Source organism: Cornus florida, unplaced genomic scaffold, assembly GCF_030987335.1.
Source record: "Cornus florida cultivar Cherokee Brave unplaced genomic scaffold, ASM3098733v1 CherokeeBrave_3.0.0_Hap2_Chr01, whole genome shotgun sequence".
NCBI classification, from domain to species: domain Eukaryota; kingdom Viridiplantae; phylum Streptophyta; class Magnoliopsida; order Cornales; family Cornaceae; genus Cornus; species Cornus florida.
In genome coordinates this window covers 94,177,802-94,195,916 of record NW_026775571.1, presented here as the reverse complement: position 1 = coordinate 94,195,916, position 18,115 = coordinate 94,177,802, and the positions used below count along the sequence as shown (strand labels likewise).

At 36.0% G+C, this 18,115-nt stretch overlaps 1 pseudogene; it reads left to right on the top strand.

The window, feature by feature from the left end:
* The first annotated feature begins 7,048 nt into the window (after positions 1 to 7,048).
* LOC132277804 (G-type lectin S-receptor-like serine/threonine-protein kinase At4g27290) lies at positions 7,049 to 17,508 on the top strand (annotated as a pseudogene).
* Positions 17,509 to 18,115: the final 607 nt, after the last annotated feature.

Genomic DNA, 18,115 nt, shown 5'->3' with positions numbered 1-18,115 from the left:
GCATCCATTCAAGGCTCGAGCAACCTGTCCAAGGCTCGAGCTTCACAACCAATTACTCGAGCTTCATAACCAATTGCTCGAGCTTTTCATCCTAATGCTCAAGCTTCATTACCAAATGTTCGAGCTTTTTATCCCAATGCTCGAGCTTCACAACCAAGTGCTCAAGCACTGTAACATTGGTCCGACACTGTTACGTGAAAAAACCCAGAATTTCAACTGTGCATTAAAGCATTATTCGTTTCAGGAATCTTTGCCATGTTTCTATGTTCCATCTATATACAGATATAACAAACATCATATGAAACATGCATCAAATTCACAAACTAATCAAAACAATTTATGAATTTAACAGTTTATACCCAAGAACAATTATGAACAATAATTTCATAAACTTAGTTCTAGATTCAATTAAAACACATATTCTAATTTTAATTAATCCTTTAAACATCTCTAAGTTATACTAGAGACATATAGATTACAGATCTAAGGAGAAGTGTAGAACAGAGAACTTATTTGTAGGATTTGACAAAACCCTAGCCTCTTTCTTTTTCTTCCTCCTTCCTCCTTCTCTCTCTCTCTCTAAAATATACGTGATATTATTCTAGCCCCTTTTTCCAACCCTATAGAGACATATAAATAGGCTACAACCAAACACTATTCCTTTTCCCAATCCACATCCAATTAATAAAAAGAAAATAAAAATAAAAAGGTAATTAAAAACATAAGTTACGTAAAATCTATGTATATAATTTTTATCTAAATAAAATAAATACCCTAGATTATCTCTAAAGGACTTTTCCTAAATATATATTATTTAATTACATATATTCATAGGGTAATGATCCATACCCATTAAACTCCTTATCCAAGTAGTCCATGAAACCCAATTGGTTAGCCCATGACTACTACCCAATACCCTAAAACAAAATGAATTAAACTGAAAGAAAATAAAATAAAATAAACACCCATTTAAATTCCTGACTATTTATTATAAGAAACCCAATACATAATTCAACCACACAAGTAATTCAACTAAACAAGTTTTTCAATTAAATCATACAAACAATTAACAAATAGCTAAGAAAACTAAACAAGTATTTCAATTAAACATATAATTAATTAAATCAAACAAACAATTAACAAATAACTAAGAAATCAATTAATGAATTAAAAACACAATTAAAACAATAAATAAAATACCGAGACTATCCTTTTAAAATTAGGGGTATTACATTTCGATCGACTGATGGTGAGGGTCAGCCGGCCGAAACATGGTGTAACGACCCAAATCCGAGGGTCCGAATCGCTAATCGGGTTCTTATCAGAACCCGAGGTTAACTAAGGACACTACCGTCCTTTCCTACGTCAATATATATAATATACATGTCGTCACAGGGTTTTAAAAAAAAACAGCAATAGCAACAATAATTAAATGAGTTCATAGTTACGAAATATGTCAAAACAGTCCACTGACCCATCAAACCCTGTGGAGGAGCGTCGTCCGCCACTTCCCTTCCGTGTCCTGAAAAATGTTAATAATAAAAGGGTGAACATAAGCTCAGTAGGAAATGTATAAGACACACTTCTTATGACCTCGTGAATCCACATATAGAATAGAAAATAAGAGAACGGGATCATACTATACTAGAAATGTATACCATAACCAAAACATCTAATATAAACACATATACCATCCAAGTCACAATCACGCCATGTATGCCAATGAAGTGCAATACCATGCTTATGTCACTCCCCATTTTCCGAAACATTTCCGTTTCAACATCCAAACCGTTAGTGTTATCCAACCCATAGCACCTCTATGGCGTCACGAGAAGAGGGTTGGCTAACTATCCACGACCATTAGGCACCTCCAAGGCGTTGCATCCGGCCTAGTTAGCTCAACTATACTCCCCTCTAGACTACACTAACACCACGGACCACTAGGTGCCTCCTAGGCGTCCGGTTTTCACAAACACTTTTCAAAACCTTTACCCAAAATCATTTCATTTGCTTTCAAAACATTTTTCCCATTTTCCTTTCCCAATGGATGCATAAATGTGTCATGCTTCAAGTCGTTAATTCAACCATACAACTTTCACACGTACTTTGCAATTCAAATCTCTAAAATAGGTAATCATGCTTCCCTTTAATGTACATACAACACATAATTAACTTGCAAGAATTCAAGTTAATTAGACATACAAAATACAAATTCCATTACACATAAACATGTTTCTCATAATATCATCAACACACATACGCATAGATTTTCTAACACAATAATCATGTCATTCTCAAGGCAATCAATTTAAATAGAGCATGCTTTTCATACAGTTTTTATTATTTCACATGTTCATATATTTCATCTACACAAATCAAGTTACTTCAAAATACAATCAACACTATATAGCATGTTAGAACATAATTCAAGTAAAATTAACTCACTAAGGTGCAAGATTGTATGGATTATAGACCCCTACCTCAAAAGTAGCCAAAATACATCCCTGGCCGGAAAAGTCAACGCTGGTCAACGCGGTCAATGCCGGTTAACAAAAGTCAACGCCGGTCAACGGCGGCGAAACGAAAAACTATTCTGTGGGAACGTAGCCGTCAATGAGGTGATTCTACTATTCCAAAGGGTGAGCTCCGGAATCCGACTCTAAGTGGCCCAAAACCCCATCCAAAGCCTTAAATCCACAAATTTCAAAAATTCATAAAATAATCATCGCTCCTCTGAAAAATAAACCCTTTGACTATATGATAGAGAACGATAAGAGGAATATTTTCCATCAGGGAACCTAGACCAGAAACCCGACCAATTAGCCGAAAAATGGAAGAGAAATTCGAAGTCTCAAGAAAAAGAAAAATGAAAAGAAAATGAAAGGAGAGAGAGAGCTGCGTGAGAAAGAGAGATTTGAGACCATTTGTGGTCTCTTTAACCCTTTAAGGTGGTGGTGGGACCCAGCACTAAAAATTAAATTTTCTTTTTGTTTTATCTTTATTTCTTTTTACACCACCCACATACATATACACATTTAATTCATAATCACTTAAAACGCATAAAATAAAATGAATATAATGCAAATGGACCCAACTAAAATCCCCGGATGCAATAACTCCGGTAGCAGGTCCCACACGAGACCGTCGGGCCCGAAAAAATGAAAAATGCCGAAAATTGGAAATATCACACATGGCCTCTGAACCCTGAACTCATTGAAATGAATCTTTCTAGCTATGCTTTGACATTCCCAACCTATACCAAACCTGTTGTAACCCATTTCTAGATTCAAGGTAACAATATGAATTTATATAATTGGAAGGTGACAACAATAGATCAACCATGACTTTCTTTCCCCTTCATAATCAAAACATTCACATAGTTACAAATGTACATCATTTATAATCAAGTGTTATAGTCCAAATACTTACCCATGGTTAACAAAAATAAATACACATTCCTACAGTTTGAGACCTCACAAAAGTGTGACAAAATACAAAAGAGTACAAGATAAATTTTAGTCTTCTTTATGCATGTGGGAGGTCGGCATCCAACACTTCTTTCCCAGTTCCTGAAAAATGTTAAATAATAGGGTGAGCTTCAAGCTCAGTAAGTGGTACATAAGAGGCACCTCTTTTAGCCCTGTGAATCCAATTAATGAATAGAAATAAGAATTATGAGTCATGCTTGACCGGGATAGAATACAACATTTAATCCCAACTCAAAAATAAGCAATGTCGTGTCATGAAGCATGATGACATGTATGTCGCTCCCCATGCTTAAAATCACTTCCATTCGTCACCTTTCAAAATGTTAATGTAACTTGTCCCTCGGTACCCCCTTGGCGATGCGAGAGAATGATTGGCCACTGTCCCTGACCCTCGGTAACCCCGCGGCGTCATTTGGGCTCAGTTGGCTCAACCACGCTAGGGAGATCTCCCTAATTCTCTCTAGGTTACACTAACGCCACAGACCCTCGGTAGCCCCTTGGCGTCCCGGTTTCTATAAAATCCATTTCTTAAACATTCTTCCCCAAAAAAACCCACTTTTCATTCCTTTCAAACATTTCATCCCTTTTTCATGCCCATGTTATGAATGCATAGTACATGCCTTGTTAACACTATGGAAATTGGGGGAAATTAATATTATAAAACTAGCATGCTTCCTCATATCAATTTCTAGCAATTTAATGAACACAACAAGCATAGAAACTCAACAATTAGGCATGTTTTCCATGTAGATCAACAAATACAAATAATTGCATGCTTCATATGCACAATTAAAATCATTTAAGAGGTAATTAACTTTAATTAAGCATGTTGGCATCAAATAACAAGAATTTACTCACAAAGGAACAAGAAAGATGCAAATTAAAGACCCCTACCTCAAAATTGTGCAAAACCCCCAATTTGCCCTCAAACCCTAGAATTTAGAGCTCCTTCAAATGATAGCCAAAAAGAGAATGGCTCCAATCAACTCGAAGCCCTCGATACACTCTTTAATTTGCCACAAATGGCACTCCAAAATACCAAGTATAGAGAGAGAAATCTAGGATTGAAGTTTTGATTGCAAAAGAAAAAGAAAAAGCAAGTAAAGAGGGTGGGAGAGAGAACCAGTGGGAGAGAGAAAAAGGGAAGCAAGAAATGACGCTAAAATGCCTCTTTGACCACTTTAAGGCTTTGATGTGGGTCCCACCTATTTTCTTTTTATTTTTCTTTTTCTTTCACTTTCATTTTACACCACACATATACATATATACACATATTAAATCACAACCATATACCACACATTAAATAAAATAAACATGATGCAATTGAACCCAATTAAAATTCCTGTATGCAACAATTCCAGTAGCAGGTCCCACACGGGACCGTCCAGCCCGAAAACAGAAAAATACAAAAATGACAAATCCTGACATTTCAAAGAGTCCTGAACTTAATAAAATGTTCCAACCAACTCCCAGACACAACCAGCACACCCCACGGTGTCCGGCACGCGAATCGATAAAAGACAAAAATGCCCTTGCAATGACAAAATTTTCGAAAAAAATGAAAAATGGCGAAAATCGGAAACATCACAATCTACCCTCCTTAAAGAGATTTCATCCTCAAAATCTACCATCCTTAAAGAGATTTCGTCCTCGAAATCTACCCTCCTTAAAAAAGAATGCTCACAGCCACACACCTTCCCAAGAAACCTCATAAAACCCCGCGACTATGAACCCACCGACATTATTGCCTTGGATACCGGATGTCACCAGGCAATCACACACCACTGCCACCAAAACCCAATGTGGGTACCCATATCTCACCTCATCACAATACAAAACTAACTAGACCCTGTGTCTGGCTCAAAACGGACTTCAGTCTACTTTACACAGTCACGAAAGGTTCCAAAACTCGAGAAATGAATGGTCGCCAGACCACCCGACATGACCACGTCCAACCCAGCTCATTCCCTAAGGGACGCACTAAACCCCAAATAGGAAATCCCATTCATTTTTCAATCAATCTTAACTCGAATCTACATGTCCTTGACAGACCAAACACTTACTATCTAGTACGTAGCTACACCACTACATAACCATACCAACAACTACTAATCACACTATATGATAATCATTACACTTAACAACTTCAAGATGAATAACAATGAATCTCTCAATGACTGCATGCACGTTTGTCACCAAATCAATAAAACGCACTATCCTATACCCAGGACACTAATCCTCAAAACAAGATCTTCAATAATCAATGATCGTACCACAACCTTTTATCGAACACTTGATCCTACCTCATACCTCGTTACTCGTCACAACTACCTGAATTCACACTATCACACCGACACAATCTGCAATTCCATGCTCTCACTGTTTCTGACAAACTAAAACAATCATAGACCTTTGACCCGACATCGTGCTAAAGATGGACTGACTCAGGAGAAATGGTTGACCAGGCCATTCTCATCATCATTCCAATCTCAACACAGATGTCGTTCCTGTCCTCAGGTATAAACCTTAAACACAACACACAGTCCGCAAAATAATAATGAGATTCACTTACCAACAATCCATTCCTCTACATAACCTCAATAACTATATAGTCATATATCTATTCTCAGAATCCGAATCATGCCTTAATCACACAATCATAATAAGCTAAAAGCAACACGACACCAAATAACTTTATAGTATCATTCAATTCAATTCTTACCACTTCAAAACACACAATAATTTTTGACAACAAAACTAACTTCCTAAACGTGTTTTGTTTTCGGATTCCTTAAAATGCATGACATTACCAAACGCGTTTTCATGTTTTTGATTTACAATTATCAAAAACAAAACAGTCGTTACCAAACAAGGTTCCGATTTTTACTAAAAACATATCAATACCAAAACGGTTATTTTCATATCATACCAAACCATAATGCCTATATGTTATCGCGATCCAAACAGGCCCTTTATGGTACTTTTTCATCTTTCAAATTAGCCATTGAACTAGGTGGGTGTGTGAGTTTATTGTTAGGATTTAATATATATAAATATATATATACTTTTTTTATTGCCAGGACTAAAAACAAAAAATATATATATATTTAGTATATATGAAAGAACTCCAAAAGAATTATAATTCATATGTAAAAATGAAAAGAAAAAAAACAGTAAAATTATCTGGGAAAAAAAAAATTCTAAAAATCATCTGAAATAAGGGGGAAATATGTAAAAGTACTGGGGGCAGAAATTTTACTTAAAGACCTTAATCATATTAGTAGGGTAAAACCTATGATTAATTATACATCCGAAGATAATAAAGATTTTGAAAACCAAATGCCTGTCAAAGCATGGGTATCATTTGGAATTGGATGCATGCATGTATCTCAATAATGTAACTGTGTATATGATTGGAAACACCAATTCACTATTGATTTCGTTGACCAGAGCAGTGTACCACGTCTTAAATTAGTTTGAAAATGATGATCCAATGGGCCATCACAATTGTTCGTGTCAATGGGCACCGTCTTCTTCCCTATATTCTGTAACATTTTTGCTTTCATATTTTTGTTCCATATAGATATCTCCCTAGCAGATGATCAGCTAAGTTCATACCAGTCAATCAATGGAACCATGGCCTTAGTATCTGCCGGAAAAAAGTTTCGGCTTGGCTTCTTCAGTCCCAACAATTCCAGAAACCAATACTTGGGAATGTGGTTTAAAAGCATCCCAACTCAAACTGTAGTCTGGGTTGCAAACCGCGATAACCCACTTAATGATTCATCAGGAATTCTGAAGATTGGCGAAGATGGAAATTTGATTCTTCAAGACTACACACAAAGAGTTGTCTGGTCAACTAATATCAAGGATTCATCATCAAAATCAAGTACTGTTGCACAGCTATTAGACTCTGGAAATCTTGTTTTGAGACATGAAAGCAGAGATGGCTATATCTGGCAAAGCTTTGATCATCCTTCTGATACCCTGCTAGCAGGAATGAAGCTAGGAAAGGACTTGAAAAATGGTCTGGACCGGTATTTGACATCGTGGAAGAGTGCGGATGACCCTGCTCCAGGAGAACTTACCTATGGCATCGATTCTCGTGGGTTTCCACAATTTGTCTTGCAGAAGGGCACTATCAAGAAGTTCCGAAGCGAGCTGTTGAATGGTGAGCAATTCAGCGGACCACATTTTCTACCCGACCTTCCCATCATTCCCAAGTTCATCACAAATTCAAAAGAGATGTATTATGAGTATGATATCAAGAATGAATCTATTCTTACAAGGTATGTCTTAACCTTTTGGGGTTCACTCCAACGTTATGTATGGAACAATAGTGGCCTTGAATGGATTGCCGTGCATGGTGAGCCTAGCGACACATGTGATAATTATGGCCAGTGTGGTTCAAATAGTTTTTGCACAATCAGTGATACTAGGATTTGCAGCTGTTTGACTGGATATGTACCCAGAGTAGAACAAGATTGGGAGACGATGATTTGGTCTGGTGGGTGTGTTAGGAAACACCCATTGAATTGTTCCAAAGGAGAAGGATTTATAGAAATAAGGGGTATAAAAATCCCCGATTTATTGCTGTTTTGGATCAACACCAGTATGAGCCTTGAGGATTGTAAAATGGAGTGCTTGAAGAATTGTTCTTGTACAGCTTATGCTAATTCACAAGTTACTGGAGGGGGAAATGGTTGCTTGCTGTGGTATGGGGACCTGATTGATATCAACCGCATCATAGAAATTGATAATCAAAAACTTTACATTCGGGTCACAGCTTCGGAGCTAGGTATATTTCTCGTGTTTTTTTTTCGTATAAAATTATGCTAAAATCATGTGGACTAACCCGTTAATCTCTCTTGGATTGTTTTTCTAATTAAATTGGTTCATAGCGTTGATATCAAATTCCAAGAAGATCAAGCCACTAGTATTGGTGATGATTGTCGTATCAGTAGCTATAGTAATGCTTCTTGTCGCTTCTTGCATAATATGGAAGAGGAAAGCACAAAGAAGAGGTAAACTTGCGACCTTTATTGCAAAAATCCAGCTTTTAATGAATTTAATAATAAGACCTAACTGTGTCAAGTCCTGTCTCCATGATTATTGACTTTTTTACAATTTTAAATTTTATATATTTTTAGTAGGGCAATACTTGATTACTTATCGGTGAGTATAAGAAATTCATTCACCACGTATGTGGTGTAAATGTAAATAATACTAAAATGACAAGTGTACTTACATTTAAAATAATTAAAAATAATAATTTGATAGTTATCCCAGTTAAACCCAAATTAATCCGAATCAAATTCTAATTCTCTCTCCTCTCCCTCTTTCTCACTCTTAATCTTATCCGTTTTGTTCCTCTCCCTCTCCCCCTCTCTCTAGCTCATCTTTTTAGAGAGAGAAACTCGTGTCTCCGGAGAATTGATATTAGAGCCTGGTTAAGGTTTAGAGTTTTCCTTGTAGAAATCAGAATAAAAGAATTAAATATTATATATATATATATATATATATATATATATATATATATATATAATTTTGAGGACATATAAGAACTTGATCGTGTATAATGTACATGTGTATTGCACCGATCGAAATAAAGTTTTTTCATCGTGCTTTCTTGGCAAATTCTTTGCTAATCTATCCGATGGTTTTTGAACTATATTAAAGTATGTCTCTAGATCCTATGGATTGGTATCATATTTCTCAACCCTCCAGTATAGTAACATGATGCAATATAGGCCTCGGAAATAGCTTCATATATAACATTGGCAAAGTACAGTCTTTCTTCTATGTTTGATGGTGCTTGATATTACTATTATACCCTGATCAGTTGATCTAATTGAATTGGTAAGGGTTGAGAGATCTAAGTTGGGGAAGGTGTGGTGGTTCCGGTTGGTGTAAAAAGGGTACTTTTGAAATTTAATTTAGAGACACAAGTTTCTCTCATAGTTTCTTTCTCTAAAAATATGAGAGAGAGAGAGGGGAGAGGGGCAAAACGGATAAGATAGCCTGAGAAAGACAGAGAGGACAGAAAATTAGAATTTAATTCGGATTCATTTGGGTTTAACCTGAATAGCTATCAAATTATTAATTTTTAATTATTTTATATGTAAGTACACTTGTCAATTTAGTATTGCGCCACATATATGGTGAGTATAAGTTTCTTATTCACCAGTGAGTTGGCAAATATTGTCTTTTTTATTATCTAATAGATGGATTTTTTTATCAAAATACTTTAAAATTTTATTCAAAAAATAAAGTCCAAGCTGCCAGCAAGTTGCAGTGTATTTAAAGTTTTACAGTTTGTCCATTCATTGACTAATGGTTGCTTCAATAGAAGGGAAAATTATATTTTGGTGATCAAAATTAAATATAATTGCTATATAGTGACTTTAAAGTCAAGAAAAGGTGAATAGTGACCAATTTTGAAACTTAATTGATATTAAATGAGCATTTGATGGTTTATTACCTAAATAGCCTTCTTATAATATATTATTATGTAAGTAAACAAATTTACCCTCTACATTAACCTAAATAAATACTTACTTAAATTGACTAACAAAAAGACGACAGATTATTAGGGTGAGTCTCTGAAGAGAAGATCAAAATGGGAGAGAACTGATGATGGATATTATACATCATTTTCTTCAAGATTCTAAGATACATGACGAGAAAATTGTAAATTTTCTTCTTATTCATTATTTTCAAGGTATAGTTATTATACTTTACGAGTTGATTTGTCTGAGAGATCTTCCTTAAAAATATAAGATTGTAATTTTTAGGAATTTTTAATACTATTTAGTTATAGTTCAAGAAATAATGACTATTGTTGATTAATTTCATAATTTTACTAACTGTTAAAGAGTGTTTCAAAAGTATGATTTTTCACTGTAAATGTTATGAGCGTTCATGTTGGAGAGCCTTGAAAATTAAATAAAGGATGGAAAAGAGATAATGTTGATAAAGAAATTTTAATTTTTTAAATTGGTAAATTGTAAACTAAAAAGGAAAATATTAGATGGTTGAGAGTCTTGAAAAATAGATAAAGGGTGAAAAAAAGATAATGTTGATAAAGAAATCTTAATTTTTTAAATTGGTAAATTATAAACTAAAAAGAAAAAAAAAAAAGAAAACGTTGGATTAGAGAGAGAGAGAGTAGGAGGAGGAATTTAATGACTTATTATTTATATTGGATGGCAATTTTGTCATCTAAAATTTATTTTTAAAATGTTATTAAACTTTTAAATGTTTTTGGCCAAATTATCCTTAAATGGTCACTTAATATCAATTAAGTTTCAAGATTGGTCACTATTCACCTTTTCTTAACTTTAAGGTCATTATATAGCAATTATGTATAATTTTGGTCACCAAAATATAATTTTCCCATAGAAAAATCTCAAAAACAGGTTCTGAATTGCTATATTTTGTAGAAGAGCAAAAAAATGAGAAGGCGTTTTATGACAACCTCCTAGACCAATACATTCAGATTATAAATTTATAACTGCATGGACTACAGCAGAGTACTTTATGTAAGGGATTAAAATTGTATTGACCATATTCTTCAGATAAAAACTTCACCCAACTGGCCAAAAGGTCCAGTTTTTAAGTTTGGGAATGTTCTTATGATCCAAAATAATATTAGTTATATATTCCTGAACCTGTTGTGATTAACACGTATGCCATCAGACTATCAGGCTAGAGATGAAGAAAACATGAAATTACCAATTTTCAATATGATCACCATTGCGGAAGCAACCAACAATTTTTCTGATTCAAATAAGATTGGAGAGGGTGGCTTTGGACCCGTATACAAGGTAATCTCACTTGAAGTATGTAATTATGATTAACATATGGTGTGTGTGTGTGTGTGTGTGAGTGTACAGAGAGGAGAGAGATTTCTTGTGTGTTTGTGAGTGTTCGCTCATGTATGAAGCAAAATTCCAATATTTGGCATCATAGCCTAAAAATCATGTTAACTTTAAATTTTAAAGGGTCAGCTAGCAACTGGACAAGAGATAGTAGTCAAGAGGCTTTCAGAGAATTCAAAACAAGGACTCCAAGAATTTAAAAATGAGGTTATACTAATTGCAAAACTACAACATCGAAATCTTGTGAGGCTTTTGGGATGCTGCATCCAAGGAGAAGATAGAACATTAATTTATGAGTATATGCCCAACAGAAGCTTGAACTCCTTTATTTTTGGTTCGGCTCTCGACCTTACTTAAATTAAATCTTTTTTAGGCATTATTATAAAATTATTTTGACAAATATGAGTATTAAATAAAATTGTTTTCTACGGAGTCTGTTACAAACACTTCTCTTCTTATTAATATTATTTGAAGGTGGCCCAAATGATGCAAGTAATTCTCTTTCATGGAAGATGCGCTTTAATATTATCGTGGGGATTGCTCGAGGGCTTCTTTATCTTCATCGGGATTCAAGATTGAGGATTATTCACAAGGATCTTAAAGCCAGCAATGTGCTACTAGATAATGATATGAATCCTAAAATATCAGATTTTGGCATTGCTAGAGCTTTTGCAGGAGATCAATTACTAGAAAAAACTAGAAGGGTGGTTGGAACATAGTAAGCGCCCAAATATTTTTTTAGGTACATGCATATAAGATAACTTTCACTGATTAATTTCTTTACTTTTCTTACAATGGCATAGTGGTTACATGTCGCTAAAATATGTCATCGATAGCCTCATTTCCATGAAATTAGATGTCTTTAGTTTTAGAGTGCTAGTTTTGGAAATAGTGAGTGGAAAAAGTAATAGATAGTTCCATCATCCAGACCATGACCACAACCTTCTTGGACATGTAAATTTGTTGTTAAAATTGTTTTTCTTCCTCTTTGCAGTTATTCTATAAGGTTAATTATTTCATGATGTATGATGTGTCAGGCATGGAAATTACTTATTGAAAGGAAGGCCTTTGAGCTAATAGATCCACAAATGGAGGATTCATTTCCAATAGATGAAGTACTAAGATGCATACAGATCGGCCTCTTGTGTGTGCAGCAACACCCCGAAGACAAACCAATGATGTCCTCTGTGGGATCAATGTTTGATTGTGAGGGCACAATGTTGACCCAGCCTAAGCAACCTGGTTTCTACTTGGATAGAAGCCCTTGTGAGACACAGTTTTGGGTAAAGGAAAGAACTTGTATGATAAATAAGATCATTTCTATAACAGAGGGTCGGTAGAAGTAACTTATATAACGACCCACGTGTTTATAAGGAGGCATAAAAAGTGAATGCAAATTATTCCTTCCACCACTTTTTTTCTAAAGCCTTATATTTGCCTTTAATTATGAGATGGTACGTCAGAACACTTACATGTATATATGTATTTATGCTGGGGTCCTTTTGTAATTAGAGATAGGGTTTGTGGCCATTATGTAAATAGGCCTTTCTTGTATTTTATAAATACCCTCTTATGTTTTTAGGGTGAAAATGACAATGAATAGAAGGTTACACCTCTAATTGGCATTCTCTCTCAATCTCTCTTTATCTCTATCATACACACAATTTCACTTGGTATCAGAGCCATACGAAACAATGGGAAACTAAGATTGTGGTTGTGGTTGTGGTTGTGATTGTGATTGCATCCTTGTGTTCTTGTACAAATCAAAATCAAGATCGAGGTTGAATTTGTTCTTCGCCGAATCTCTGGTCCGTTGTTATCAAATCTGAAGGTTGTTTTGTTGGCCGAAACCATCTTGGCTGTCAAAACAAAGGTTCCATCATCGCGAACCATCTATGCTCGGTAGTTAGGACGCTTCTTGTGTTGGATCGTCGTCGTCGCTGCCGCTGCAAGGGCTAGGGTGTGTACTAGCCTCGATCCTCCATTGTGAACCTTGGTTGCTAGAGTTTATCGCCGGTAGCAAATTTCTGGTTCTCGTCGGCGGTGATCGCGGAGAAAAAGAGACATGTTTGGTTACATGTGTAAAGCTATCCCAAACCAGGATATGCTATCCTGATACCGATTTGGCTCCAACCCGATTTGGCGCCGGATCTTCTTCTTCTGTTCCCGATTCAGTTCTCTTCTGTTCTTCTCGGTACAGATTTGGCATTAGTATGACAACACAAATAAGTTTTTTTTCCCAGTTTACATACTCATTTACTTTGTTCCAACAGTTTCTTTTTGGCATTAAATCCATGTCGGAAGATTCAACTGTTGGCTCTGGGTCTACTGGAATTAAATCTTCTGCAACATATGTTGATAATGTCGGGCTGCAACTTACATCGATGAAATTAAGTAACTCCAATTACTTACTATGGGCCCAAGCAGTGAAGATCTCTTTAGGTGCTCGACGAAAGCTGAAGTTTGTTACAGAAAATCCTCCATCTAAAACATTAGCAACATACGATGATTGGGAAACTGATAACTATATGGTTATGTCCTGGTTGTGGAATACAATGAAAACTTCCATTGCATCCACCTTTGTGTTTGTCAACACTGCAAAGGGAATATGGGATGCCGTTAAAGAAACCTACTCTATCAACACGAATGTTTCTCGCATATATTTATTATGTGAGAAGATATTCCATTCTCGTCAATTTGATCCCTCTGGTTAGGCATCGGTGAGTATTACAGTACCTTCAAAAGCTTGTTAGATGAGTTGAATCATTACCATCCTTTGACTACTAATCCTGAGGTTCTAAAGTGACAACGTGAGGAATTTTCTGTTTCCATTTTTCTTGCTGGTCTGCACCCCAGCCTTCAAAATATTCGAGATCAAATCCTTGCTGGTGATGGAGGACTCCCATCGTTGGGTAACATTTATGCCCGCTTACTCCGTGTTTCAGAACAATCACATATGATGCCCACTGTGAAAGAAAATTCAGCTATGATGATTCCTTCTATCTTTCTACAATCCTCCAGAGGCCGTGATACTCCTAGTGGCAACAGAGGGTATGGTGGAAATTCGAGTAGTTCTCATGGCGGTAGTGGCCGTGATAGAGGTCGCAGTCACTGTAGTCGTGGTCATGGACGTATTGATACTCGCTTCTGCAGCCACTATTAGGGTACTAACCATTCTGTTGAAAACTGTTGGGCTCTTCATGGAAACCAGCATGGCCAAATCAAGCAGTGTCTTCCTCTGACCTTGATAGGTCTCATCCCTCTCTTGGTCAGACTTCTATATTACCATCACCTGCATCTACTAGTGACAACGTGACACTATCACTATCACGAGCTAAGTTCAATGCCTTGGTCAACCGGACACATCCCAACTCTAATGATATGGTAAATTTTACGTAATCAAGTAATATTGGATGCTTGTTCGATTTACAGACTTCAACATTGACTCTGGGGCTTCTACCCATCTCACAGGTAATACCTCTCTATTTTCTAATTTTCAGAAGTCTAGTTCCTCATCTTTTGTTACTCTGGCTGATGGTAAAACATGTTCTATTATTGGCCAGGGAACAATTAAACTAACCCCGTCCATTTCTTTATCCTCTGTGCAATTAATACCAAATTTTCCCTTTAATTTATTATCTGTAAGTCAATTGATTCAAGCACTCAATTGTTTTGTCACATTTTACCCTTCGTTTTGTGTCTTTCAGGACCTTAACACGAAGAAGACGATTAGTGGGGGCACTAATAGAAATGGCCTATACGATTTGGATTGCAAACCTTTCGTTGTTGCTTTACATTCCCAGATGTCTATATACCAGTGGCATTATTGGTTAGGTCATCCATCGTTGCGGTATTTGAAGTCTGTTTTACCTTTCCTTGAGTCGGTATCTACTTTAAATTGTGAGTCTTGTCAGCTGGGTAAGCACCATAGAGTGCCTTTCCCTCCTCGTATTATTAATTGTCGATCTTCTTTATTTAAATTAGTGCATACGGACATTTAGGGTCCTGCTCATTACACTAGTCACTCAGGTTTTTCTTATTTTGTTACCTTTGTTGATGATTTTTCAAGGATGACTTGGTTGTTTTTAATGAAAGACCGTTCTAAACTTTTTTCCATATTTCAAATATTTTTAAAAGAAATTAAAATCCAATTTGGTTGTGTTATACGCACTTTACAATCTGATAATGCTATGGAATATGTCAAAGGTGCTATTTCTAGCTTTTGTGACTCTCGTGGTATTTTGCACCAACCTTTTTGTTCTTATACTCCTCAACAAAATAGCGTAGCCGAACGGAAAAATAGGCATTTAATTGAAATAGCTTGGACATTGATGATACATATGCATCCTCCAAAAGCATTTTGGGGTGATGCTATTTTAACTGGTTGTTATTTAATTAATTGTATGCCATCTTCCGTTCTTAATTGGAAATATCCTACTTCCTTTGTTTTTCCTACTCACCCGTTATTTTCATTGTCGCCTCGTGTTTTTGGGTGTGTGTGTTTTGCTCACATATTCCATCCTGGCACTGAAAAATTGTTTCCTCATGCCATTAAGTGTGCCTTTATTGGGTACTCTCTGACTCAAAAAGTTATAAATGTTGGGATTGTAGCACTCGTCGTGCTTTTGTGTGCATGAACGTTACCTTTTTTGAGGATACTCCTTATTTTTCTTCATATAATTTGTCTTTAGATACCGAGCTGTTGCTTCCGTTGCCTATTGTGTCACATTCATTACCCTCTGACCCACCACAACCACCTCAAGTGCCACCGCTACTTCAAGTGTATCGTTATCGATCACAAGTAGCACCCCCCCCCCCCCCCCAATTGTCTACTTCCATTGAGGTTTTTCCTACTACTGATGATTTTCCTATTGCGTTACCTAAAGGTATTTGTTCTTGTGTCACTGCACACCCCATATCTAACTTTGTTTCCTATAACAATGTATCGCCCTCATTTTCTTGTTTTTTATCCACATTATCTACTACTGTTGTTCCGAAGACTATGCAGCATGCTCTGTCTGATACAGATTGGCGCAAAACCATGGTAAATGAAATGGATACTCTTCATCATAATGGAACTTAGGATTTTGTTCCCTTGCCTCCCGGTTCCAAAACTTGTAAGTGGGTCTACACTTTTAAAAATCTCCATGATGGGTCTGTCGAGAGATTGAAGGCTTGCTTTGTTGCAAAGCTAAGGATACACCCAAACTTATGGTTTGATTATGATAAGACTTTTTCCCCTGTTGCGAAGATTTCTTCTATCCGAATCCTTATTTCCATTGCTGCCAATTGTAATTGGGCATTGTTTCAATTAGATGTGAAAAATGCTTTCTTAAATGGTGACTTACATGAAGAGGTTTACATAGAGCAACCACCTGGATTTGTTGCTCAGGGGGAGTCTCGCTATGCTGTATGTCATCTTTAAAAGGCTCTGTACAGATTGAAACAATCTCCAAGGGCTTGGTTTAGAAAATTCTCCAAGGCGGCACTTTCCTTTGGCCTTAATAGATGCCAGACAGATCATTCGGTATTTCACCAGCATACTAAAATCGGCTTTATATTTCTTGTGGTATATGTAAATAATATTATTATAAGAGGTGATAATTCTGACGGCATTGCAAAATTAAAATTGTTCTTGCAGAATCAGTTTCACACAAAGGATCTAGGCAAACTCAAATATTTCTTGGGTATTGAGGTTGCTAGATCCAAGGAAGGTATAAGTCTATCTCAAAGGAAATATGCATTGGACTAGTTAAAAGAAACAGGTATGATAAGTAGTCGCCCTGCTGATGTTCCTATGGACCCGAATATAAAATTATTACCTGATGAGGGTGATTTATTTAACGACCATGGCAGATATCGACGTCTGGTTGGGAAATTAATTTATCTCACTATCACCAGACCTGTCATTTCATATGCAGTTAGTGTTGTAAGTTAGTTCATGAGTGCTCTTAGAGTACCACATTGGAATGATGTTCTTCAAATTATTCGATATCTCAAGCAAGCTCTAGGTTTTGGATTACTATATAAATCTAATGGTCATTTTAATGTGACAGGTTTCACAGATGCTGACTAGGCTGTTTCTCCCTCAGATAGGAGATCTACTACAGGCTATTGCACACTTGTTGGTGGAAATCTAGTTACATGGAAAAGTAAAAAGCAAACAGTTATAGCACAGTCTAGCGCTGAAGTAGAGTACAGGGCGATGGCTCATACCTCTAGTGAGTTAATATGGATACAACATTTTCTTGAAGAACTTGGGTTAATAGTCAAGACTCATATTCCATTATTTTGTGATAACCAAGTAGCTATTCACATTGCTTCCATTCCGGTATTTCATGAAAGAACCAAGCATATTAAAGTTGTTTGTCACTTCACTCGAGAGAAAATATTGAGTGGGAACATTTCTACTCCATTCGTGAAGTCTGAAGATCAATTAACTGATATGTTTACTAAGGCTCTTGGTCATAATCGGTTAAAAACGATTTGTTCCAAGCTGAGATTATATGATATATATTCTCCAGCTTGAGGGGGAGTGTTAGAACACTTACATGTATATATGTATTTATGCTGGGGTCCTATTGTAATTAGAGATAGACTTTGTGGCTATTATGTAAATAGGCCTTTATTGTATTGTATAAATACCCTCTTATGTTTTTTGGGTGAAAATGATAATGAATAGAGGGATGCGCCTCTAATTGACATTCTCTCTCAATCTCTATCTCTATCTCTATCATACACACAATT